General features: G+C 37.4%; 1 long non-coding RNA gene across 1 annotated transcript; it reads right to left on the bottom strand.

Moving 5' to 3' along the window:
• Positions 1-57: 57 nt before the first annotated feature.
• On the bottom strand, positions 58-23,114 carry LOC113459186 (uncharacterized). The gene is made up of 4 exons (XR_003380153.2): positions 22,888-23,114; positions 6,586-16,341; positions 5,501-5,603; positions 58-4,367 (listed from the first exon to the last, which is right to left on the bottom strand). It is a non-coding gene; the product is annotated as an uncharacterized LOC113459186 (long non-coding RNA).
• Between the last annotated feature and the right edge of the window lie 2,607 nt (positions 23,115-25,721).

Raw genomic sequence — 25,721 nt, forward strand, 5'->3', positions numbered from 1 at the left:
ATTTGCCATTTATTTTGCTTTCAAATTGTTTGAATAAAAATTTATTTATCTCTTTTTCTTTTTTTTTTTTTATTTTACATACAAAGCATTTAATTATTTTTTGAGGCAGGACTAAATAAAAACTAAAAAGCAGACCAGAATTTTGTACCCGTCAGTCAGCTCTTAATGCTACCAGTAGGAAAGGATAGTGTCTCAGAGGAAAAATGGACAATCAAAATATTTTTAATTTATTATTTATTTAAAAAAATGGTTCAGCCAACTTATTTGTGAGTAAGTATATTATAAACAAAGTGGCTGTGAACATACACAGATATTATTATCATGAAAAAGAATTCCTGATGTTTTCCTGCTTATATTATGATTGCTAAAAATTTATCTCTGCTTTCTAACAATGATTACCTGTTACAAGGGAATCTCTTCCTCACGGAGCAGAAGAAATAAAAGTAAATGTAAAAAAAATCTAGTAATAAAACAGGAAAAAGCAGATTATATTACCACTTTTATACATAAATTGCTAATGGGATTCGTAGCTACAAAAATGGGACTGAGAAAAAGATCAGCAAATTCATTTTAATTAATTAGAATTAACCTCAAGGTATTCACATAAATAAGGGACTGCTTTCTAGCATTACCTATAGTATCTCACAGTCAAAGCACATATCATGTAGAAATCTAGCTCAGGGCCAGAGGAAAGAAACACAGTATGGGCTTGTCACAATATCTAGAGAAATGCAAGAACAGAGAAACAGAGGTAATTACCAGTGTAATAGGTATTAAGTATTGTTATTCATGGAGAGAGAGTTTGAGGCTATCAGCTTTTAATTGGCTCAATCCTAAATTCACTGGAGTCAATGAAAATTTTTCCAGCCATTTCAGCAGGATTTGGAGTAGTTTTCAGTACCTTACAACAAAGATGCAGTTGCCAAAACAATTATTTCCTCATTCTTCCTAGTAAGAGTCTTCTGGATAACCTTCAGTGGCAGTTGGTGCTTCTTAAGTTTGAGAGTTATTACTGAGGAAACAAATACTTTCTGAATGGACTTCCTCAGAATATGGTCACTGAACAAATAACAACAGAATTATTTTTTATTGTAAAAAATAACCAAAAAAGCATCACGGACACCTTTCTGTTCTAATTTCTGCAAGAATTGTCATTGCAATATTTAGAATGCATTTTGTTTATAAAATGTGTGCAAGGATGCATTATTTTAAAACACATTCTATGCAAGAATATCACTGGAGATAACTACTTTTTTTTATTAGTAGTAAATCCTTGCTCATGAAAAAAAGACCTTTTTATTATACACTTTGTGTAGGTATTGCACAGGGAAGCTGTAAAGAGACCTAGCAAGCACTTTTCTAGCCTCCAAACAATCTCCACATTTCAAATTATTTGTATCTGAGCATCAGCTCTCCTTTGAGAGAGATTTTCTCCATCACTGTTCTGAAGGCATGTGTTACTTAAATGTTGCAAAAGGGAAACATATGGAGAAGCAAGATGAGGAAGTACTTAGAAAAACCTCAGCAGTAAAGTAGAGAAAATAATAGCACAGTCCTAGCAATAGCACTGTTGTTCTTGTTTTCATGATGTGTTTGTTTAAATAAATATATATATATATATGCATGCATTATATCATGGTGTCTCTACCATCTGTCATTTTGGACATGTAAAATCATGCTCAGTTCTTGAAAAAGTAGTTGCATGTAAGTCTGCTTCCGTGGGGAAAAAATCCCACACAAGTATCTATTTCAAAATAGCATCTGAGTGGAGAAAGATGAATCCTCAATAATAAAAAAATATTTCTTTCAGCATCTCAAAGGAATGTCCCAAATTCAAGGTCTTCTTGCTACTATTTGCTGATTTTTGTTCTCCTATTTGTTCCTAAAAGGAATCTTTTGCCCTCCATTAGCTACAAACTTCTTTTAAATCTCTCCTCTGAGCAACAAGGTTTTCCTGGCATTTATTTGTCAAGTTCTGTGTCGTGCAGGAGAAAGCACAGAAACCTGAGTAGAAGCCAATGTAATTTTGGCTGATGAATCTGTTATTTCATAGTTCTGGAGCACCCACATGGTGACAAAGCCTTGCTGGAGAGAATAATATGAAATTGAAAAATTTTCACATGGAAAAATGAATGAGGTCTGCAACTGAAAAATAATAAAAAATTACAATATTTATATTATAAAATATAATGTCCTTGGGCTGGACTGCCTATGATAGAAGTATAAATTTTTAAAGGCATAGAAGTGCTCTGGAGATGAAGCAGAGAAAAAGAATGTACACAGGCACACATGATGACATGTCTTGCATAAAATATAACTAGAGGTCACTTTTTAAAGTCACTTTTTTAATGTAGATTCAACTTTTCTTATATCTGTTAAAAGATTCAAAGGAAAGCCTGAAAAGAAGTTCTGAATGGAGCCTCTATATAGGTCAAGGGAAGCAAGAAAAAGGATAGTACAAACAACATGACATTTTATAGATTGCTTTCAAAGAACACCTCTGGTAATTCCTAGCTCTTAAATCAGAATGGCAAAAATCTTTTCCTTAACTTTGAAAAGAAGACACTCACTGATGTGGAATCTTCATTTTTTTTTTCATTTTTATATTTATATCTGATTCAGTGGAATTTTTTGCATTATCCCTTGGTTATGCCTCCAGTTCTGGCAATATCTGTCTCACACTACATTAATTAAAGATTTAATTTCATAAACTTGTTCTTTCTCCCTCTCTATCCTCTGTTCTATATAAGGGTAAGGATTAGTAACAACAAGGGCACCATCAATTGCTGTGCCATGCTCCAAGCATGGGAGAACAGGCTGAGTGTGATGCTGCGTTTTCTGACCTGAGAACATCACCTTACTCAACAGGTGGACAGCTAGTGAGTTTTATGGGATGAATTGCATCCCAGGAATTGTGTGTATATATATGTATACATACATACATACACAGTGCCTGTTAATGCCTAAGACAAGCCTTCTGCTGTAAGATGGGAATGTAGCACCCCAACAGGACAGGGGAGCCAATGCAGAGAGGCTGCCTCCTTCTTTTGTCAAGTTGGAAAGGCAAGAGATGAAAAGCAGAGTAAACAAGTACTGACAGAGCTAGGAGCAAGAAAGATGTATATAAATGAATAGCTACACAAAAGTGTATGCTAGTGCCTGACTGCAGACATGCAGATTCAGAAATTATTTAATTCAGTTGTCTGACAAACAGTTACTGTGCAGAAAAAAAAAAATATATGTTCAGAGTATGAACAGAGAAGAGATAATACTGACAATGTCTTGTACAAAGAAAAAGTTATTCTCAAAGCCTAATTTTGCTGGTTGTCCAAACTAGTTACTACTTTTCCTACAAAGGAAAACTTCTTTTAGGAAATTCATAAGGAATTATCTGACAGTTTTAAAGCAACATAGCATTATTCTTTACTGTCACAGACTTGTCACTATGTGGCCAGATCACCGAATGCTCTACCTACTGTTAATGGATATCTTTGATTTGGTTCTAAAGTGCCTGAAATGGGTATCAGCCTGCTGAGAGGCCTGGAACAGCTTTACAGAAAAGTAATCTTTCTTCAGTAAAGACACGTTATCCAGCATTAGTCATATCAACCAGTATTTCAGATACATTCAGGATGTTCAGTTCCTGAGATTTGAACCTACTTGATCTGAAATTTTTGGCAATGTTGGGGCAAAAAATAGCTTCCTTTGAGAAAGATTTTATTTTGCTACCTCCAGCAGCTTGAAAAGCTTTTAACTTAGCAAACATTTCTGGGAGCAGGACCAATTATTTTTTTCCCTGTGTTTTGAGCCTGTATGTGATACTTAAACACATCAAATAAGATGCTGTCCCCAAGAGCATGTTGGCTTTGTCACACTGAGTAATCAGGTCTTGTTGATTTTTGGAAGCTGTCTGTTGTCTCAGGAAAAGAATCCGCAGGTTTATCCGACAGTGACAGATGGTTTGGTTAATAAAGGTGGCAGCGACTCTGGTGGTGTCACAGTCCTGGCAGCTGGGACTCCAGGGCACAGCACGCAGCCGTGCTGAGTCCATGCACTGTCAGACACCCACGTGTCTACAATCGCCTCACCTTCATTCTGTCTGAGCTGTTAAGAAACAACTTGCCACACACCATTTCAAACGTTCCTAAGGACTCCCTTGTCAGAGCAAAGTTTCCTCCTCTTCAGTAACACAGAAGAAGCAGTGACTTACTGAAAAGGCTGCTTTCAAAAACTTGCTGGAGGAGCAGAAGGCACAAGCACCTAGCTCTTTCCTTCTCTATCCTAGTACAATTATAAAGACTCTTCAGGGTCTCTTTTCCCACTCCTTGCAAACGCCTTTGTCACTTCCTCAGACATACAGCTTCCTCCTTGGACATGTCCACACAATTCAGAAAGCACAGGAAGAAGATAAAGAGAAGAAATTGGCATTAAGTGATTCCCAAGCAGGTTTAGCAGAAAATGTTACCACAAAATGCTAAAGTGTCAAAATGAATGTGTCAAAAAATTAGTTTAGGGATAAATAGATGAGTAATTATAATTATTTAATTAATTAATTACCAAACACGGAGTTGAAAGACACCATATAACAGATTAAAGCTATCCTTCATAATTTTCAAAAGACTCCTTTTAAATAGACTTTTCTTAATAGAAGGTAAAAGGCATCTGTGGTGAGAAAAACAGGCCTTCCAGTCTAGTTTCTTAAAAGTCAAAATGTAATTATTTTTTTTAGAAAAGTTTTGTTTCTTATGTTTCTTTAAAATAGTAATAAAGGGCTCTGTATCTTGAGTATCTAGCAGAAATTTCACCTTTTGAAACTCATGAGTTTGTAATCTTGTATTTTTTACATATAAAAATAGGACACGTGTGCACAGTTACATAGCATGAACCAGTTTCCAGGAAACCACATTCATGAACAAATGTAGGCAGTAATTCTAAAGGGAGCCTTATAAATGCTTTTCCAAATATTCTAGGGCCATGGTCTCTGTTCCTGCCACATTGAAAGAGGAGAGGTAAGCAAAAAAGGTACTTCACAGAATAGGAACTCAGCTGTGTAGCAGTATAGTACCGGAGACTAGCAGGGTTTAAATATTTAAATAATAGTCTCTTTAAACCAAGAGAGCAGTTTTAAAATTGAATGGTTAAATTCTCCTTTTCCCTTCCTCTTTTATTTCTTTTTAATGACATCTTTAATTTTTATTTTAAGCCATATCCTCAGTGACCCAATAGGCAAAAAGTCTGCAAAAGCCCTTTAAAGAATAGAAATTTAGTCCCCACGGCATTTCTGTTCATCTTTCCAAATACTGCACCATGAATCTGGGTCTCTCATTTAATATAAAGGTGGAACAAGATAACAAGATACTTGTATAATGCAAAAAAACCCCAAACCAAATAAAAGCAGCTGTTTCTCTTCTACCCACTATAATCTCCAACTTTCAATTCCATTTTGTAATCCTATGCATTGATAAAGTGATTGAAGGCAAGGGATTTTTTATTCTCTTACCTTTGCTTATGGAATATGAGTAAAATTACTCTGAGCAACACAACACGTTTCTCCAGGTGTCTTCTGCTTCCACTCCTAATGACAGCTTTCTGCAAAGTGCCCCCTTTGAGAAGATGGACAGGGTTATTTACAACGTGTTTACTATCACTTCTAAAACAGGTGTTTCACTACATCTAGAAAAAAATGGCCTGTCTTATGTAATAATACATTTCTTAAGCCTTAGACAAACTTCAGCTAAGTTACCTATCAGCACTAATGAGATAATGAAAAGAATAATTGCCCTCATTAAAATTTCACATTCTTCTTCTATCCATTAACTCCATATTGAGAAACTATTGCTGCGGCGAAGGCGTATTTGGCCTTCAAGGGCAGAGAAGGTCAGAGTCTGGCTAGCTGAGGTTAAGGCCGACACCCAGCTGCATCCTGCCAGCACCCCTCAGCGTTGTAAGGCCTCGGGCTGTGCTGGTTGCAGACTGGATCGCTGCTAAACAACGAGAAGGAAGGAGCTGGACACTCGCCAGGGGCCAAACAGGTTTATTGGAAAGCCCACCATGCCAGCCAGGGAGGAAACCCCTGACATACCAGCGAATGACCCAGAACAAAAGGTGTCTCAGGGTTATAAAGGGAAGGGGTGGACCTGGGAGGGGCTTACAGAAGACCAAAAGGGGGAGAAGAGGGGATGAGCTTAACACAAATGACATAGTGGAGAGCCCAATAGGTACCAGGCATGGGAGGGGCCCCGCGACCACAGCCAACCACAACCCCCAAAGAGGAGAAGCTTCTGGAACACTAGGTGGAGTGGGGGGCTGATTGACTTGGCCCAGGGAGGAGAAAAAGCATACATATGAGGGAAAAAGGGGAGGAGGAATTATATAACCTAAAAGATTGACAATAGAACTGGCAGGGCTGTGGCGGGAAAACTGAGGAGGGCAGAACCATTTTACACAAAATGGGGGGGAACAGATACATAAAATGGGGGAGGAATTAAATGAACTTAACGAACACACTACAACATATTGCCATGGAGGATAGAAAGATAATCACATGGAACAGGCTGCTGGTTTATGAACAGTTATTGTCCTCACCCTGTGTGTCTGAAGGAGAAATGGTCACCCAACAGCCACTCCTGCAGCTGAAAGAGGCTAAAATTCAAAATTTGCATATTGCAACACTACAGGGATAAATAGTTATGTCTGTTTATTACCTTTCAACTTCACACTAAAATGTAAAAATTTACAAATAGTATGAGGAAAAGTTTGATACACTAAGATTCACTTAAACTCTTTGGTAAGGTGGAATTCAAAAGTACCATTTTTTGTGGGAAAATACAAGGAAATATCTCTGAAACTGAGTCAATACTTCAGATGTTCAAGAGATTTACCAATTCTTATCTTTTTTTCTCAAGATTATCCCAGGTTTATTACATTTTGGCCAAGAAATGATCAGCCCCTAAGCTCACTCTAACTCAATGCTACATCTAATTAAATTCCCAACACTTCATACTTCTCCTCTAGTAAATTCACAGGGATTAAACACATAACACACAGGTGCCTGGTCCACCTCAGACAGGTGCTTTCACCTCTATTGCCCTTTTCCAAGACCTGCTGCAAGGTCATCTGCTTTCTTTCCCCCCTGCAAACAAGCTTGTCTTCTCCTTTGCTCTTCAGGATACAAAAATCTCTGAGCTGAAACCTGAAATACCATTTTAAATTACAGGAAAGCATTCACAACAGATGAAACAAAGAGAGGTGAGAGTTCTATCTGGAAGGATATTGGTTAACCTCATCTATTGCTCACCTCACAGACACTGCACACCTCATTTAAAGAAGCGCCAGTAATGCTGCAATCGCTTTCACACAAACTTAAAAAACAGGAAATATTTTAAAATATTCACAATTCCTTTCTTCAGGTAGGAGATCACAAGGTAGAATATGCAGGAAGATGGCCCATATTGCTTGTTGGTAAACTGCAACTCAAAATGTATTTGCTAGTTTAATTCTTGTATCTAGCTGGGCAAACATTAAATGCATTATGGGATGCTGATTGTCATCTTTGTTTTCAATTGTTAAATGACATCACAGATCATAGAATGGCCTGGTTGGAAGGGACCTTAAAGACCATCTGGTTCCAACCCCTTTACTATGGGCAGGGACACGTTCCACCAGACCAGGCTGCAGTCCCAACATGGACTTGATAACTTTCGGGAACTTTGTCAGTGCCTCACCACCCTCACAGTAAAATATTTATTCTAATATCCAGTGTAAGCCTCCTGTCTTTCAGTTTTAAGCCATTCCCCCTTGTCCTGTTACTACATGCTCTAGTATATAAAAAATATGCTAAATGATACTTTGAAGGCTGTCATAATATTTTGCTTCCAATTACAGCCACTCCTGTAGGAATTCAGTGAGTGGTGAACAACCATGGGACTGGCCCAGGACATTGCCTTTGTGATCTGAGTTAAAATGTCTGCTGTTCCTCACCCCTCCTACTCCCCACAGCACTGAGTTGCAAGTACCAAGTTAAAGTATGGAGTTGAAAACCCTGAATTTACAATGGAACCTTCCAAAGCATTCAGATTCTAATTCTTGGAGAGAATTCTTTAAAAAAAATACTACAGATACCCCTATCCCAGGCTCATTAAATGTTATTGTTCAATCTAGGAATATTTTGTCCCCCCCTAAGACTGGCTAGTTTTAACAAACCATTCATGTTGGAGGGGTTTTCATTTTGTTATCTTAAAAAAATAAGTAAGGAACAGATTTTTCATATTCATTTGTCATTTCATGAACTAAGGGCTCAGAAATTCTGGATTATTACTTACCTCAAAAATAAATTTCATCCTTACAGTCTCATGGTTAATTTTTTTTTTTTCACTCAGAAAAGTGAGGACAATTCTGCTTCAGAGAAAAGCTGCAGTTTAAATGCAGGCATTGGCAGGTGAAGTGTGTGGGTTTCTACTTACCTGCTTGTTAGTCTTGGCAAAGAAATGAAATTACTATCTGAAAAGGATCACAGCAGTGTATTGCACCTTTCACACTCAGCAGAACCATGAAAATAGTGAGAAAAGAGAGTTGCTTTTTTCTTCATAAAACATCTGACTTACTCTGACAAAGATCACGACACATTAGTGGCTGGAACAAGACTGAAAAGAACAAACAACTGCTACGCAAGTTATTTTTTTGGTTTTTAACATTCAGCTCTAAATAATGCCTTCCTTTTGCTGTGTACAGGTAACAAAGAGCTGCTCAGAGAGGTTTTTCTTGACTAAATATCTGAAATAAATAGTAAATAATGTCATACCATTAAGCTAAGTCATGCAAGGCAACAACATCACATTTTAAAAGCCTCTCAGAGAGCTCTCTTTCATCTATACTACATGAAAACAAAATCAATTCTCCTTAAAAATAACATAAGTGCTCTCGTAATTGAAGCAATCTTTTCAATACAGCTTGTGCAGTGACAGGAGAAAATGCAAAATATTTTTTATTCTCTAGAAAATGGCTCAAAGGCAAAGTGAGCATAGCCCTTTGAGACCTGCAATAACCTACAATGAGGGCAATAGCCATCAAACAGAAAATATAACAGATGGCAGCATGGTTGCTTTACTCTCAGATACAGGTTACTGAACAGATGCCTTTAGGGCTTAATATTAGATACTTTTTCCCTTTCTTCTAGACCATGGCATTGGTTTGTGCACATGCCATTTATAAAACAAATGCAAAACACAATAGGGAAATGAATAAAGTTTCAAATAGCAAAATGTCAGCAGAAATACAAATTTACAGAGGATAATGTGATTATGAATGTTGGTGGTATACCCTGAAACATAAGCTTACCCTTTACAGTACACTGTATCTATCACACATTATTTTGAGCTATCTTACACAGTTCAAAAGTATACACATAAAATCTGTTATAAACCCTCCATTTCTTTGCCAGAAAGGTCAACCACCCAATAGTGTAAAAGTCAGCTCTCTTGCTTACCAAGTTTAAACACTCAAAAGCAGCAAGACAAGAATACAGAAAAAAAAATTGTCATACACAGCGAGGAGGGAGATTTCTACAACTACCTAAAAAGATAAAGCACACAGAGATATAGATCACACACTGGTAAAACAGATAACAGCAAGAAAGATTATTTCTAACTCCTCAGGCTTATTATTTCTAACTCCTCAGAACTGCAGAGGAGGATATTTTAGTAAATATTTCTTGGAGCAGTATTTGTTTTGCTAAAACTGTAGTAAAAAAGTTCCTTCCTTTTAGCCCAGGAAAAACAGTGTTTAACAAATAAACTGGGCTTCCTTCTTTAAAAGAAAAGGCACATTGATTGCAGTAAAGAAACATTCTTTCCATCTTTCAGATGGAAAATACGGTGACAAATGGACATCACTGTCGCTTCTACCATTTTGGGAAAGGAGAGGAAACTCTATTTTTAATAGCCTGGAGGACAGTTGGAGGAAATACGCATGGATAGTGAGATACCAGAAAAAAGATATTGTGTGACAGAGTATTTGCTGCAGCTTATACTGCTTTGCCAGAAATGTGGTGTCAGAAACACCACAAGGAACCTTTCCCAAGTTTCACAGAACTTTTGACATGATATATTTTCCCAGGGAAAGTAGGATAACCTTAAGCTGAGGATGAATAGACATGGTTAGCTTTCATTTTATTATGAACTTGTTATGACCTTATATATCCTATTTTCTCTGCCTCAATTCTCCTTCAGCATTCAGGCTACTTTCCGACACTTTATAAAATGGTTGGACACTGTAGCACTGAAGGTTGGTGGAAATTCAACAGAAAAGCAAATTTCAAAGGCTTCCCCAAAAAACTTTAAGCACCCTCAAGGAAACAAAGTAATCTAGGGTTAGGGAAATTCTATAGCTGTCTAGGCTGTTTTTCATCATGCTTGAGTCACCAAGACATTAGCTACTAATCAGAAAAAAATTATTCTCCTGGATGCTAATTATTAACACACTGCCATCTTTGACACCTTATTTGAATTATTAAAACAAAACATTAAGAAAATTAATCATAAAGGAAAACTCATCCAAGCTACCATACAGAAAGTAGCCTACAGAATATGCTTTCTTCTTCCTTTTCTCTTTAACCATCTTGAAGTATTCTCTTTCTGTAGTAAACCCACTGACTTTACTAAGACAATTCAGTAATATAAGGATTTTACATAAAGAAAACCTGATAGATTCATTCACAGCAAAACTTATTCCATGATAGAGACATAGCTACTAAAGGCAAATTCTGAAAGATAACTGATCGTTGTTTTAATTTTAGTCCGAAGATGGAAAAGACCCACTCAGATTAGCCAAAATAAACAAAGTTGTGTCAGCTCTAAGAGTAGCAGGAGCACTGAGCTGCATTTCTAGGCCTGTAGATACAAGACAAATATTGAGTAAGTGGAAGAGAATTGTAAGTTACGTGATCATCAAGTAAGGGTGAGAAGGACAAAACTGGAAAGAAACTGGCACCCAGGTTAGCAGGTTTGCACTTGGCAATGCTCTCAAGGTTATATTTTGTAAATACCTGAAAGATACAAACCCCAAGGAGTTGTATAGTGATATGAACAAGCCCTTGTAAAAGGAGTTGAATTTATCATACAGTTGGTTTGAATGAGGAAATTCCTAACTAGATTGTTCAGATTTCAGGCACTGAAAGCACAGCTTTTTCTTGCCTCCTTTTCAGTACGAAATATTCCAAGACATGTGAACCCTCCCAAGTCTCCTTTATTTTATACCTATATACAAAAGGTTGAAAATACGAAATGAACATAGGAAACTCCTTGATTTGACAAGGAGTTTGATTCAGACACCAACCTGCATTGAGCCAGCAATATAAATAAAATTCAGGGTCTATTTGCAAACAAGAAGTTCCATGGCTGGTGATATAACCCATCACCAATTACATGCCTCATCTAGTTGAAGAAAGGTAGGATGACTTTGCTAGGGAAGTGCAGCAACTTGAGCCTGCAGGGACCATTGATTCTGCATGTAAAATATGACAGCAAGCATATTATAAACTGCAGCACAAATTTAAGATGTTTACAAATTCTTCTTTTCCTTCTCTCCTCATCACTTCTCACTCAAAGCATGTACTACATTGCAGATTGCAAATAATTTTAGGGGTGGGGGGTGAGAACATCTGGATAAAATGATTGCCATTTTTCTGTTTATGTTGACATGCACTCATTTGTGTGTTATCAGACTGTTTCGGTGCTCTGCTTCTAAGGAAAATAGTCTGGTTGTCTTCTGAATCCATTTCAGCTTTCCAGAGCTAACTGCCTTTCCCATACATTCATTATTCTGTGCTCTGCAGGTTTTAGTTTGCCTTATTTCTCTGGATTTAGGTTGTATTGACTTAATTTCTTCACTCATATTAGCACAGTTAAAGGTAACATTGTTAGTACTCAGCCCTTTCCAGAACAAATGTATTTGGTATATTATTTTAAAAGCCAGAAGGTGAATAAAAATATTTTAGAGAAGCCACATATTGGACACAGATTTCAAACAGAGTAATAAAGAAGGATTCTAAGCCTACAAATTTTGTTTCAATCCCTCCTTTCTTGTCCTCTCTCTTTTATATAAATGCTTTTTTACCTAAGAGCAGGTAAACAAAGATGCCTCATTTTTCTGTTGCAACCCTGCCTTCTATTATCTAAAAAATGCCTACTGATATGAAGCAATAATCCATACCAACAGAGCATTAACTGGATTAATTTATGCATCCAGAATTCATCTAAGACTACCTTTTTGTTGCATATAGGTAACAGCTTACAAAAGGAAAGCCTTCTAAAATCATGGCTCAAACCTGTTGCTATGTAGAAAAGGATTATGTGAATGTGACTGAGCTGAATTAGAGGTGGAAAGACAAGTCATGTCACCATTGCCTGTTCACATCGTGGTGTGTGGTGGTTGTTTGAATTATGTTTGTTATGATTTAAAACTGTGTAACTGATAAAGTAAACTGTGTAACTGCTTTAAAATGCCTGGTTTCTGCAGAAAAATGGCTCTCCTTTGTACCTGCAAAAATGGCTCTCCTTTGTACCTGCAAAAATGGCTCTCCTTTGTACCTGCCTGAGAACTCTGCATTGCTCTGCTTCACACGCTTTTCTTTAGTAAACCAAATAGCAAGAGTTAAAGTGTTCCCTATCGAATTGGTTTAAGTAGAAGTGACAATACAATCTCCAAGAAAGCACAGGAATGATTTCTACCCAAAAACCACAATCCCATCATAGTCCCTCAGAGCTGTCAGGACAGAGCACCTGAACATCTCTGAGGTGGAGGCAAATGTATCCGACAGTGTCTGTGGTACCTGGTGCTCCCTGCATGTGATGCTCTCATGAGCACTGTGCAGAGGTCATTGAACTCTGCCTATGGGGATCCCCATACAGGATGTTGCTTGGAGGCCTCTTCTCCTTCCTTCTTCTTCTACTTCTCTTCATTTTTTAATTAAGAACAACAACATCATCTCCAAGAAAGCCAACCCAAGAGCCACTTGTCAACCTATTACTTCAAGAGCAGCAATACTGGGAATTGTGGCTTATGCTTCATAGGAAAAACATGAAATATTATAACATATGTATGGTTGGCCGAAATATTATTCTGCAACTGATACACTAATTAGTGTCTTCACAATTCCTTTTCAGAAAAACTTCTGCATAACACAGAAGAGCTAAAGCTCTACATGACAGCCTTATTTGCTACCAGATACATGGCTGAATCTTTGCCTATATAAAAATTACTTCAGGGAGTTTGTGTCTAACTAACAGGGGAACTATGGCCTGTCTTCTTCACTGTTTATGACTCTGCCAGTCTTTGTGTCATTTGCAGAATTTCAGTTCTCTTGGAAAAAACCCCAATGAATAAGAGGAAAAAAACCCAAACCATAAATAGTTTACATGGGTGTCCAGTAGCAAAGAATTAATGAAAGGTAAAATAAGAGATGCTCAGCTGTTTCTCTACCAAATATACTTCAATTTTCCCTACCAATTAATTTCATCAGTATTTACAAATGCTTTATGAAAAGATTCATACCATTATCAATCACCATGATTCCTGAGATTTTCCTCCACAGAAATGAATATTTGACTAATCCACCTAAAATCCATTTCAAAAAATGTTGGTTCAAAATTTTTTTCTTTTAATAAGATGTTATTAGTTGTATAAATTAACAAGTCCTTTTTCTTTAACTTCTGCGAACAATTTAATATTAATTCATGTAGATATTACTGCAATTCTTTTTTAGCTGAGAATCTTTTGAAAATGTATACTTATTCTCCCAGGGTTCAAGGATAACCTAAAAAATGTTTTCTATCTTTTATACAAATGTCTTTCTCTGTGTCTCTGTCTGTTTCCATGTCAATATGTTACTGCTTTGGACTCCTTTTATGCCTGCTACATTATTTAAAAAAGGGAATGATGAGAAGCTGAATTGTCTGAAAGTTAGTTCAAAAGTGTTATGGCAACTTCAGTGAAAAAACTATTGGCTGAATTTACACCCTGAATAACCTCATGGGTCACTTTCAGTGATTTTTCTAAAGATCTATCTGTGCTGCTGAGAGAAAAAAAAACCTAGCAAAACAGTAATACATTCTGTGGTTTTGCAAGTTCCATCACTGAAACACAGTTCAGGGCAGCAGGTGTGCTAACGTGACAGAGGAGAGTTTTGCTCATTAACTTCAGCAGTTTAAGTTAGAATAAGCTTTGACCCTACAGCATTATCTTCTAATCTTTAGATGAAAGCAGGAAAAGCTACTTATGATATACCAGGAAAGAGAAACAGATGTCAGCTGCTGACCACAAACGAAGCCTTTGATATGCCAAAAAAAGGGAGCGCTTTCCAGAAATTCCTATTACCTCTCTTTTGTGCACATATCTACTTGCATGAGCCCAAATATATGTTTTTTTTCATTCTGGGTTAAATGTAAACTCTAACCTGTTTCAATTCAGCCTTCACACAGATAAATCATTTTCTGCAGTGAAGGATTTTTCAAACTGATCCTATTTAAGAAGTCTTATTGAACTTCACAAGAAGAATGTATCTTCAGCATCAATAACTTCAGCAAACACCCTATTCTGCTGTCACAGCTGTCAATTCTTTACAGCTTATATGTTTTTGCTACCAAATATTAAAAAAAAGTAACTAAAGGAAAAACATGTTCCTTGTTCAGACACTCTCACATATAAGCCTTTCTTTTGTGGTTTTCCTTCAGCTGAGATCTCATTTCAGGAAGACAGATGAGGAATGAATACCACAGTCCAGCAACTATTATAAATATTTCACCTATGTTTACAGAAAAAAATAAAAACTTCCTGTGCCCACAGACATTTCAGAAGCTTCTTGAAGGCACTCTGTCAGACAACAGAATAATGTAAACAATAGATGAAACAGATCTATGTCCAGACCTGAAGTACTGCACGAGGACATCCTGTTTGTCCTCAGTTCCTGACATGTGCCCAATAAGGCAACAACTGTCCAGAGGCACACAAGCAGAACTTCTTTTTTGTGAATGCACATAAAAATATGTATTTTAACAATAGGAAATGCCCAGCTGCAATAGTTACCAAATTCAGAGAAACAGTCATTCAGCCCAACATTTCTTGGCTACGCTCAAAACTGCATATGAAAAATCACTGATGTTGTATACTTGTCTCAAAAACAAAGAGGTACCTGGGATTCCATATGAACCTATTTTTTGAGTTCCCATTTAAAGCCAGAAGCCTTTACCATATTAAAAATCTACCAAGCTGGAAACAGCAGATGAAACTCTGCCCTGTGCAGGCTCAGCACAGGTAGGACTGTTCTGACCTGGCACAAGAGTGCCAAGTGTGACACAATTATCTGATTTTGCCATAAGTGTTGGAGAAGGAGCACGTTTGTCCCCATCCTTGACGGCATGGCATGGTTACAAGGAGGCTCATCAAGGCTGCTTAGCAAGAGCTTGTTGAGAAGAGCACCTTGTTACACAATCACCAGCCATGGATGAAGATACAGACTGGGCTTGAAGGATGCACGCATCTTCTATGTTATGGATAGATTTTAATAATGTCCATGTTTATTCTCCTTCCCTTTAATATGTTTAGATGAGAAAATAAATAGAAAGGTAATATGATAGCGACAAAACATACTGTCAAAGTAGTAGCGATAGCACATACTGTCAAAGTTTTTCTGTACTTAACTCAATAAGCTGGTGAAAAAGTGTTTCTAGAGGTTCTGTTTTCATTATTCACCCCTCAGCTGGCATTAATGACAGGTCCTAGTGTTAATGCCAGCCTGGCAGTAACTTTGGTGTTTCATTTCCCTACAATACAGTTTCACAGAATTTTCCAGAATAGAGGCAAGGCAGAGCCCTTGAGGATCAGGACTATGAGTCCTGATACTTATCAGTAAGTGATACTTGGAAGTAACATATCAATGATTTAATATATGGATTCAGGGGAAACAGCTTTTGAATACTAGGACAGAACTTACATCAAAAAATTCATTTTTATTCCCATCAGACCCATTCAGATAGATGCCTTTCCTGCTACTAAAGGGATCTATACATTCTTATGACCACTAGCTCTGACAGTTCTTCTGAGAACTATTTCTCCCAGTACATCATCATAAGTTTGCCTTTAAAACGAGTATAAGTATCTAAGCCTGAAATATGCTAGACTGGCAGTTAAGGAAGTTCAGAGGAAGAGAAAAAGGTGCTAAGCCTGTCAGGCTGAGACAGCGGAATGTTAAGAATGCAGTTACCTTGCAAATCTGTCACAGGAGAAAGTTAAGCAAAAAGCAGCAATCTTCTTGAATTCCACAGTAAATCTGAGCGTGGAGTATTTCCACTAGAAAAAAAAAAGTTTATAAAGCTTTTTATTGAGACCAATTGAGAAATTGAGAAATTATTACATGGTAAGCCCAAATATGTCAAGGTCAGGTAATGATTTAAAAAAAAAAAAAAAATCCAGTAAAATTGTCTCTCCATGTTTTTAAAGGGGCCAAAATAACATAAAATTTAAAGCTGAAGAGTGACTCCACTTTGAAAACTACCTGAGAAGCCAAGAATTGAAGTTCATGTAAATATTCACTATCAAATTTTGAGTCAGAATAACTGAACAAGAATGCATAAAGCATCCAGGATTTTTTGCTTCAGTGCATGTGTATCTGAATAAACAATCTCTTTTTGACAAGAGATTGTCTTCATCTGACTGGAAACAGTGTAGGTCAGCATAATAAACGATCTTTCTTTTTTTTTAATTGTAGGTTTAGTACCTACTTGCCCTGCTCCCAGCCAGGACAGGTTTAATCTTTTGCAGTAGCTAGGAGGGAACAGGGCTGGGACAGGGATGCTACCTCATGTCAATGCCAGGGACAGGGAAATCAACTCTCTTCCAAGGAGAACAGGTTCCTTCTGGTTAAAAAAAACGTGGCACAGGAAGATGTCTGGTACTGTTTATTGTCATGGGCTCTTCAGTGAAAATTCTTGCCTCTGAATCACTTATGTCTTTTGTACACTTTTGTTACTAATACTTTTGCTGTTACTGTTTGTTTTCTTATCTCATTGCTATTTCCAGTAAATTGCACTTATCTCAACCCATGCTCTTTTCCATTTGTTTTTCCAGTTGGAGGGACAAGGGCGAGTGGGACATGTATTTTTTCAGTGGGAGTACTTAATTGGAGAAGCCCATTCCTAAACCACAACACTGCTACATGTCTCATGTTAACAAATGTTAAACCAGATAATCACAGAAATCTCATTTCAATGAAGCTCTTTGCTGATGGCCTTAGTAAACCTTTCAAAATCCTCACAACTACAGAGAATATAAAACCCTCTCCCCAGAGGTTTTTTTTTCCAGATAAACACATTTGTACATGACACACATTTGGGGAAAGCAAGCCTCAGACAATAGATTTAATCCCTTACTCTCTCTGGGCTTCAAACTTCATTCACTACAAAACAATTGGAAGAAAGGTCAGTCAAACTCCTAAGGGAAAATTGTCCAGCTCCCCAGCAACTGAAGGACTGGTAGATGAGAAAGAGATGTGCACATCTGGGAAAGAGAGTGGATAAGAAGATTTTGATTTCCTAATGGTTTTCATCTAGAGCTAGAAGTGCACAAGCAGGAAAGCACGTCTGGCTTATTACATAACAGCAAGATGCTGGCACTTCTTTGTGATCAAGTTCTCATTTCACACACGCAGACTAAAATCCTACATGCCAATGCATTGCTCTCCCACCTTTCTAAAGAATTAAATGTGTTAAAATTAAGCATTAGGCCCTTTCAAAATTTTCATATCAAAGTGCTTTAAATGAGAGATGAATTGTACCATCTGGCTTAGGGAATTCAAATGACTTCCCACTCACATTTGGTATTTAACTATAATTAGACCAATCTATCTGAAACTTTTCACTAGACAAACAAACCTGCCATTACACCCTTGTCCTGCATTTCTGTCCTTGCACATCATGATGCAGTCCTTAAAACGCAGATCTTTTGTTCCCTTGGCATCCATAGAATATTTTCACTAGCAAAAGCTGGATATCTGGAACAAAAAACATTCTCTAAACCTGCTATTGGCTCCAAAGAGGAGTAGGACGAAAGTTCCCATTCAATGCAATGGGATGAATTCCCATTCATCTCCCTGCAGCAGAACAGCCTGGGGGATGAAAAAGCCACTGAACTCTGTTGGGTGTTGACAGCTGAGCAGGGCTGCAGTGCTGATCTACAGCTGAAGGGACACACTGCCCATGGAATCCAGAGGTGGCATGTGGGAACAAATGTGGATCCCACATGTTAATGTCCATTTTAAATTTGATTTTACAGCACAGCCATCTTGTCACAGCCCAGAATGAATATAAATCTGCCTATAATAGATACTCATTGTTTCTCTGTAAATATATTCTAGACATCACATAGAGTCATTTGCAAGTAACTTCATTACGGGGCATTTCCAAATGAACAGAGGAAGAGTGATTTTATTTTAAGCTCTTTTTAGGCCATTTAATTTTTTTTTTTACAGCTATTCAGGTCTAAAAATGTGACAACTTGCTAATTATTATTATGTGTTTTTCTTTCATTTGACAGGCAATTCAGCTTTGCAAGGCTGTGAAGACTTCAGTGATAAAATGTTTTTCTGCATGTTGTCATTAATTTTTTCTTTTGACTGCAAAGCAAGTGAAAGTTTCCAAGACCCATTAAGGACTTTTTGTTTTAGGATGGTAAGAGGACTTAGAAATTTGCTTTCTTGCCTGTCCAAAGTTAACTTATCAAGATACCACAGGGGAGACTGAGGTTCAAGATTAGCACTAACAAATATCTAAGGTGAAGGAACATGACCTTAGAGGAAACACAACCCGCATCACTTAGATTACAAGGAATTTATTAAATGCATCCTACAGAATTTAAACAATAAGGCAAGACTCACTTTTACTCAAGACACTTTTCTATTCTGTCTCAGACAAAAATACTATTTACCAGACAATGAGGAATTATTTTCAAATTGGGTAAAGACTTCTGTTTTGCTTCTGAATCACAAAAACTTGCAGAGCTTAGGCCAAAAAAAATCTGGTATCCCATCAATCATCCCTTTCCATGGAAATAATACAAAAAGAGTTTCTCTGATGCTTAAGCTGCCACATCACATTGTAACTACTCACTTAATCAGAGATCTCGCAGCATGCTGCCAGCCCCAGTCCCTGCTGTCGTTGGAAAATATGTCCTTTTCTGTCATAACTGTGGAGTTACTCAAATCCTGATTCTCTTTACTGCTTAGTCACAATAACCTTTCTTTCTAGACAGCTAACATACAATAAATATTTAAGCAACCTAATAAAGACAGACAGCAGAAAAAAATCATCCAAAGATTTCTCTAGTGATTTCATTTGTATTGGGAAAAAACCTGCTATTGAGAGTCCTTGTGTGTAAGAAATGGGGAGAGGATTCCTTTCTCCTGTGACTGTGCTTCCTAGTGACATTTTCTTCAATATTTCTGGGTGAAATCCAAACTACTTTTGCAAGTAGTCCAATGAAACTATGGCTATCTGTTCCTGAATGGTGAAACTAAATGAAGCTTTTAATCCCAGATTTATTTTAAGGTCAGATTGGTAGTGAAATAAATCAAGCAGGAGGAGAAAGAAACTGATTACTAAAACCGTTAGCAGAGAGGATGCATAGACACAAAACAATGACACAAAAAACTTTGCAGTAACTTTCACAAATATGGAAATGGTAAAACATCACTACTTTTTTTTTAACTAAAAGAAGAAAAAGCTAGATCACCCAAAAGTATCAATTGAGTAAAAATCATGAATTAGAATAAAGTTTTGTTGAACAGCAGAGATCCACAGCCTGTAGTACTCCTTGACAAGGACAAGAGTTTGGTTGTATTATTGAGTTAAAACAATAAATGGGACATGTTACACAGAACAATTCTATTTTTGAGAGAGGGAGGTCTTGTAAGTGTATTCATATCAACTTCTGGCCTTTCAATTCAAACTTCTTTCTATAAATCTCATCTTCTCCCTGTATCCTGTCCCCCAAAAACTCCCTTCTCCCCAGAAAAGTAATGAAAAAATTATTCTCTGAAATTCACCAAGGATCAACAGAAACTCTCATCAAACAGGAACATGTGTCTGCTTTATGTATGAAACAGTTGGTTACTCTGATCTGCAGCACATCAACACATGCACGCCACAGAAAGATCTTGGCTCCATTTCAGTTAGTGCTGCTTAAATAATGAGGACCCTAAATAATGCAAGCTGTTTTCCAGCACTCTTTAACAGGAAACAGGTGAGGAAGAAGGGTTGCCATGTCCTACCACTCTCTACAGCTCCCTGGAAGGTGGTTGCAGTCAGGTGGGGGTCGGTCTCTTTCTGCAGGCAGCAACTTTCTGCAGACAGAATGAGAGGTCACAGTCTCAAGCTGCACCAATGGAAATACAGGTTGGATGTTAGGAAAAAAGTTTTTAATGGGAAGAGTGATCAAGTACTGGAGTGACTTACTTGGGATGGTGGCTGAGTCACCATCCCTGGATGTGTTTAAAAAAATTGTATGTGGCACTGGGTGCCATGGTTTAGCTGAGGTGTTTGGGCATGAGTCGGAGTCGATGACCTTGAAGGTCTCTCCCACCCCAGTGATTGTGTGATTCTGTAAATCCTATCTAAGATCAATGACTAACAGTGAATAGAACATGTTTTTCTTACTTGAGTTTCACAGAATTACAGAATGGCTGAGGTTGGAAGGGACATCACCTCTGGACATCACCTTGTTCTGTTCAAGCAGGATCACCTTGAACAGGTTGCCCAGGACCGTGTCCAGATGGCTTTTGAATGTTTCCGAGGATGGAGATTCTAACACTCCTCTCCCTTCATTACAGAAAAATTATGAAGCTGCCTTTAAAATAATGCAAAAAGGAATATAAATAGTGTTTTATTTTTCTTTAATTTCTAAGGAAGAAAAAAATCTAAAAATTTTGCCAAAAAGTTTTGTTGCATTTCAAAATTGTTTTTAAGGTCAGGATTGCTGATGGTCAAGCTTTTAACAAAATTAGTGTTTTATATGGTCAGGAGAAAAACTTAAATACAAATACAACATTTATAGGTTTATCCAAGTTATTGCATAGCACACATATAATATTTAATATACATATACTTCTGCAGTACTTTGCACATTTTAAAAGCAAAATGGGAAATTGTGTAACTACATTTTACCAAAATCTGGAACATATGCTATATAATAAAAACTTTACTTATTGTAAAAGGTCTGGAAAACGTATGAGATTTCCAGGTGAGATTTGCATTGTTTTCTAGCGTTAGCAACATTAGCAATAAATTCATGTTAGTTACAACACTGCTAGCATAGTCACTATGACATTGTACTACTTCCATTATGGGATTTGGCAGGTGGTAGCAAGTGCAGTTTTAAATTAAATTAAAGTAGCTATAAGATACAGGTTTTGTATGTATACATTTCACCCACTACGAACAAAAAAAAGAAAGAAAAGAAAGAGGGAGAAAGAAAAGATAAAAAAATGTCTTTAAACTGTCCTAGTTAAAAAAGCATGAATTACTTCTTATCAAGTAATAAAAAAAATAATTAAATAAATAAACTTCAAATACTTTCAAATTATCATTTAACCAGGATTGACATAAAAATCTAGGTTCTAACAGGAGTGCAGTATTAAATAATTTCTTATAAAAAAATAAAATTACATTTGAATTACTATAAAGGTCTTTTTCTTCACAACCATGTTAGAGTAAATTATCAGTGACTCCTTTACGTCAGTCAAATGCTATTAATGTCAAAAACGCTGGTGAAAAAAAGCTCACTATTTTTTCATCCATTATTTTAAAATACTGCTGGATGAGATCCTTAAGTAGGATAAATCAAGCAATGGGACAAGAGGCAGTGGGCAGAAACTGATGCACAGGGAGTTCCATCTGAACATGGGCAAGAAATTTTTGACTGTGCAGGTGAGTGAGCGCTGGAGCAGATTTTCCAGAGAGGGGATGGAGTCTCCCTCATTGGAGAACCATCTGGACACAGTCTGTGCCATGTGCTCTGGGATGACCTTGTTTGAGCAGGGAGGCTGCACCAGGTGACCCCCTGTGGTCCCTTCCAACCTGGCCCATTCTGGGATTCTGTGTGACTCTTTTATACAGAATACCAACTCCAGCCAATAGGTCACGTAGTAGGCTTTTACCTGAGGATCCAGATCTGGGTTTCCCAGTCCTGTTTGACAAGTAAAGGGTAATAAGCCCCTCAGGAGCTCTTGCCTACCAGGACATTTCCCTTTGATGAATTTACAATGAAAGTCAACAATGGCAAGACATAGAACTTGATTATTTGGACTTTTATACCAATTTGACAAATTTCCACTAGGTAAGCCTCCTTTCAAGGAACATTCCAAAGAAACAAGTGTGACAGCAAAGATGTAGTATAAGAGGGAAAAGAATAGTGTAAACTTTTCTGAGTCAATTGCTAATTCTCAAGGAGTACGAAGTAGGCCATCTGCTGCTACAGAAATCATGTGAAGAGTCATCTGCTTAAAGAGATTGATTGAGCATATGAAACTCTGAGACCAAGAATAACCTTGGAGCCTCCTGAATGCTTCCGTAATTCCTAGAAGAGTAGAATTTAATGACAAAAAGGATAAAATGAAGGTGTAGAACAGATGCAGATGCATGGAGAATTGATTTGTGCAACAGACAGCTATTAGCTGTGATAATCTTCAGTAGATAATAGCTTAAGAGAGTAGAAGAACAATGATCAAGCTCTTCACAAAGAAAAAGAAGTCTCACCACTTCACATTTGATTTAAAGTTTCACATTTAAAAATGAGAAAAAGGTATTAGTTTAGCTAAGTAAGAAGATATACAATTGAAAGTCATACCTGCTCTTTTTGTAGACAAGGCCAATTCTTCAGAGCATGTGTTGAATGCTTTGTGATCCTGCTAAGAAGATGCCACTTGAAGGCCAACTTGTAGATCAGGAGGACTGTATTAAAAAAGTTCAGATTTGGTTCTTTTCAACAGCTTCAATAGGGAAAGTCAGCATCTACCATGTGTTTTCATAGTTTGAATTAGAAGAATTAGAAGTCACTTCCAGTGAACCAATAAGCCTGAGAAATGCCTAGAAGCATATTTATAGAAATTAATTTTCTGAAAGAAAGGGCAGTCTTATAGGTGTCATTAATGGCTGCTGCTCTTTTTGTTTACTTGTTTGTGTAGTCCATGTGTTGACCTTCTGAATCTATTTTAGGCAAGAAATGACAGTACCTTGTCTAAAACCTGTATCTGGTCCAGTAAGATGGAGAGGAAGGGCCAGATTAGCACTACAAACAGACCATACCCTGAAGATGATGTTGTTGTAGGGGACAAAGAGAAACTACTGTCATAACTAATAATCCTTTATATTTGTTTCCACTTACATTTGTACATTTCTCTTCACTTTTTGCCATGTAGTGTCTGCTAGACAGCACTGCAACGCACCTTTACTAAGTCACAGATGTGTGATGGTCTTCCATGGGGTAAAGGCAAAGCTCAGTGGACATCAGTTCCTTTGGTTCAATGCTTCACATCTTAGATGCTCTGGTACTCTTATACTGAGTTGATGATTATGTTTTGTGGCATGTGAGACTGGTCCTAAAGAACTCAAGGGAATGGAAGAAATTATACTGCAGCATATTAATGCATGAATTAAACACTCAAAAAATTTACATGTTGAGAGTATATCCATTGCAATCACTGTCTTAAGGGAGAGTGGCTGGAATTCTTCCCATGGGTACAATATAGCTTTGGCAATTTACAGATGTTTGCTCCATGAGCTGGTGAAATCCCAGAAGTGTTTAAATTAAATGTTGGCTACAGATTGATGCAGACAAAGGTCACAAAGCTAAAGTAAGTTAGTTAGTTTAAGTTAGGAGGAGTAAGAGTGGTGTGAGGCTTTCTCACCCTCAATATCTTACTCTTTTCCACAATTCTGTGTTGGCAGTTTACTAATTTTTTACACTTCTGCCTTGTTTTCTTCTCCTATTTAAGACTATTTTTTTTACCAAGAACTGGACAAAGAACGCTTCAGAAAATGAGAAACAAATCTCACAAGCACAGTATTTATTTCTTTTTGAGATAGATAAAATGGCAGGGAAAAGCAGCTGGCTATTTTGGGCTGGTACAACCAGGAGAAATTGAGAAGCTGACACACCTGACAGAGCGAATATCTTCTGTGAAGATGAAGAACAGGCACCAGAGGGGCCACTGTTGTGGGACTACCCAGTCTACATAACCTCACTATGCCAAAAGAGAAAAATCTCTCCCTTTCTTCCACCACACTCGGGCAAGCAGGAGCAGCAGTCCCACAAATCCCTTCAGCAGGCACATGCAGCTCCCCTTCAGCAAACACAGCCCATGTACAGTCCCTGTGGATCCTCTGTGGCCAGGGCAGCACAGCTGAGCCATCAGGGAGGGCAGCACAGAGATCAGCTGTGCCAGGCAGCAGAGGTTCCCAAACCCCTGCCCTGCTCCTGACAGCACCATTCACTCAAAGGACACAGGGGCTGCACAGCACGAGTCTTGTCTGCACATAGAAAGAAAATTTATTTCTGTACAGCAATTTATTTCTGTACAGCAATAAATAATAGAAATTTTGCGCAATTTCATTCCTGCTGTTGAAGATTATTAGCCCCTTTTTTTCCCCATTGTTATGTAATGGCATTCAAGAAGCACTAGAGTGGGAGACAATTTAATACAAACTGACCTCTAATTAACAGTAAAAGATGCGTTATAGATTTGAAAGGGGGGAAAAAAGAGAGCTTTTCTCACTCATTTTCTCATTAGAATTGAAATCTATGTATGGCCAGACAACAGCTAACCAGGCAGCGAGTGCTTACGGTGAAAGTCAGATCTATGAATCATAGGTGAATTGTATTGGGGGATCTACTCATTACCTCTTTGGCCCCTTAAGACATCCCTTGAGTCAATACTGATGGCTTTTTATCTTTACAAAACTGATACAGGAATTCTACTTAGAAGACAATACTTTTTCTGCTATTATTGCTGATTCAAATTAAAGTAACTATGCAGAGGGATAAAATAGTAACACCATTTCCACTACATGAAAATCAAGCTATCTTAATGTGCAAGAGATACTACTGTCAATGGTATTCCACTTTTATGTCAGAATCTGAGCAAAGTACCATTTATATAAGCAAAAACTCTGGGCACTTCCTTGTACTGAGACAAACAAGCATTTGTAATGGATATATTAAAGTACATCTGGACAACCACCTGCTATAAAACTCCTGAGGAATGACAATGTGGCAGTAATGTCCTCAGCTTCTGGGCTGCTTAATGGTGCAATTCCTACAGATGCCACTGTGGGAACTGAACTCATCTCAGAATTTATGTGTAATTTCTGATGTGAAGACATGCTAGAAGGCTACACAGCCTAATAAAAACATATGTGGTGAAATTATGAGGGGAAAGAGTAGCATGAGCAATGAACTTCAAATCCTCACACTTTTTAATTCAGTGACAGGATCAGTCAGCTACTCAGAGACATAAATGCTGTCACATCCTAATGTTTCTCTTGCCTTCCTTTCCTTTGAGCTTGCCTTTCTTTCAGCATTTCTGTCTTGGGTTGTTTCTTGGTTTGTTTTGTTTTGCCTTTTTTTTTTTTTGTTTTGTTTTTTTTAACTAGGAATTGTCTTCTGATGAGCACAGATTATAT

The sequence above is a fragment of the Zonotrichia albicollis genome, chromosome 5 (genome assembly GCF_047830755.1).
Source record: "Zonotrichia albicollis isolate bZonAlb1 chromosome 5, bZonAlb1.hap1, whole genome shotgun sequence".
Taxonomy (NCBI): domain Eukaryota; kingdom Metazoa; phylum Chordata; class Aves; order Passeriformes; family Passerellidae; genus Zonotrichia; species Zonotrichia albicollis.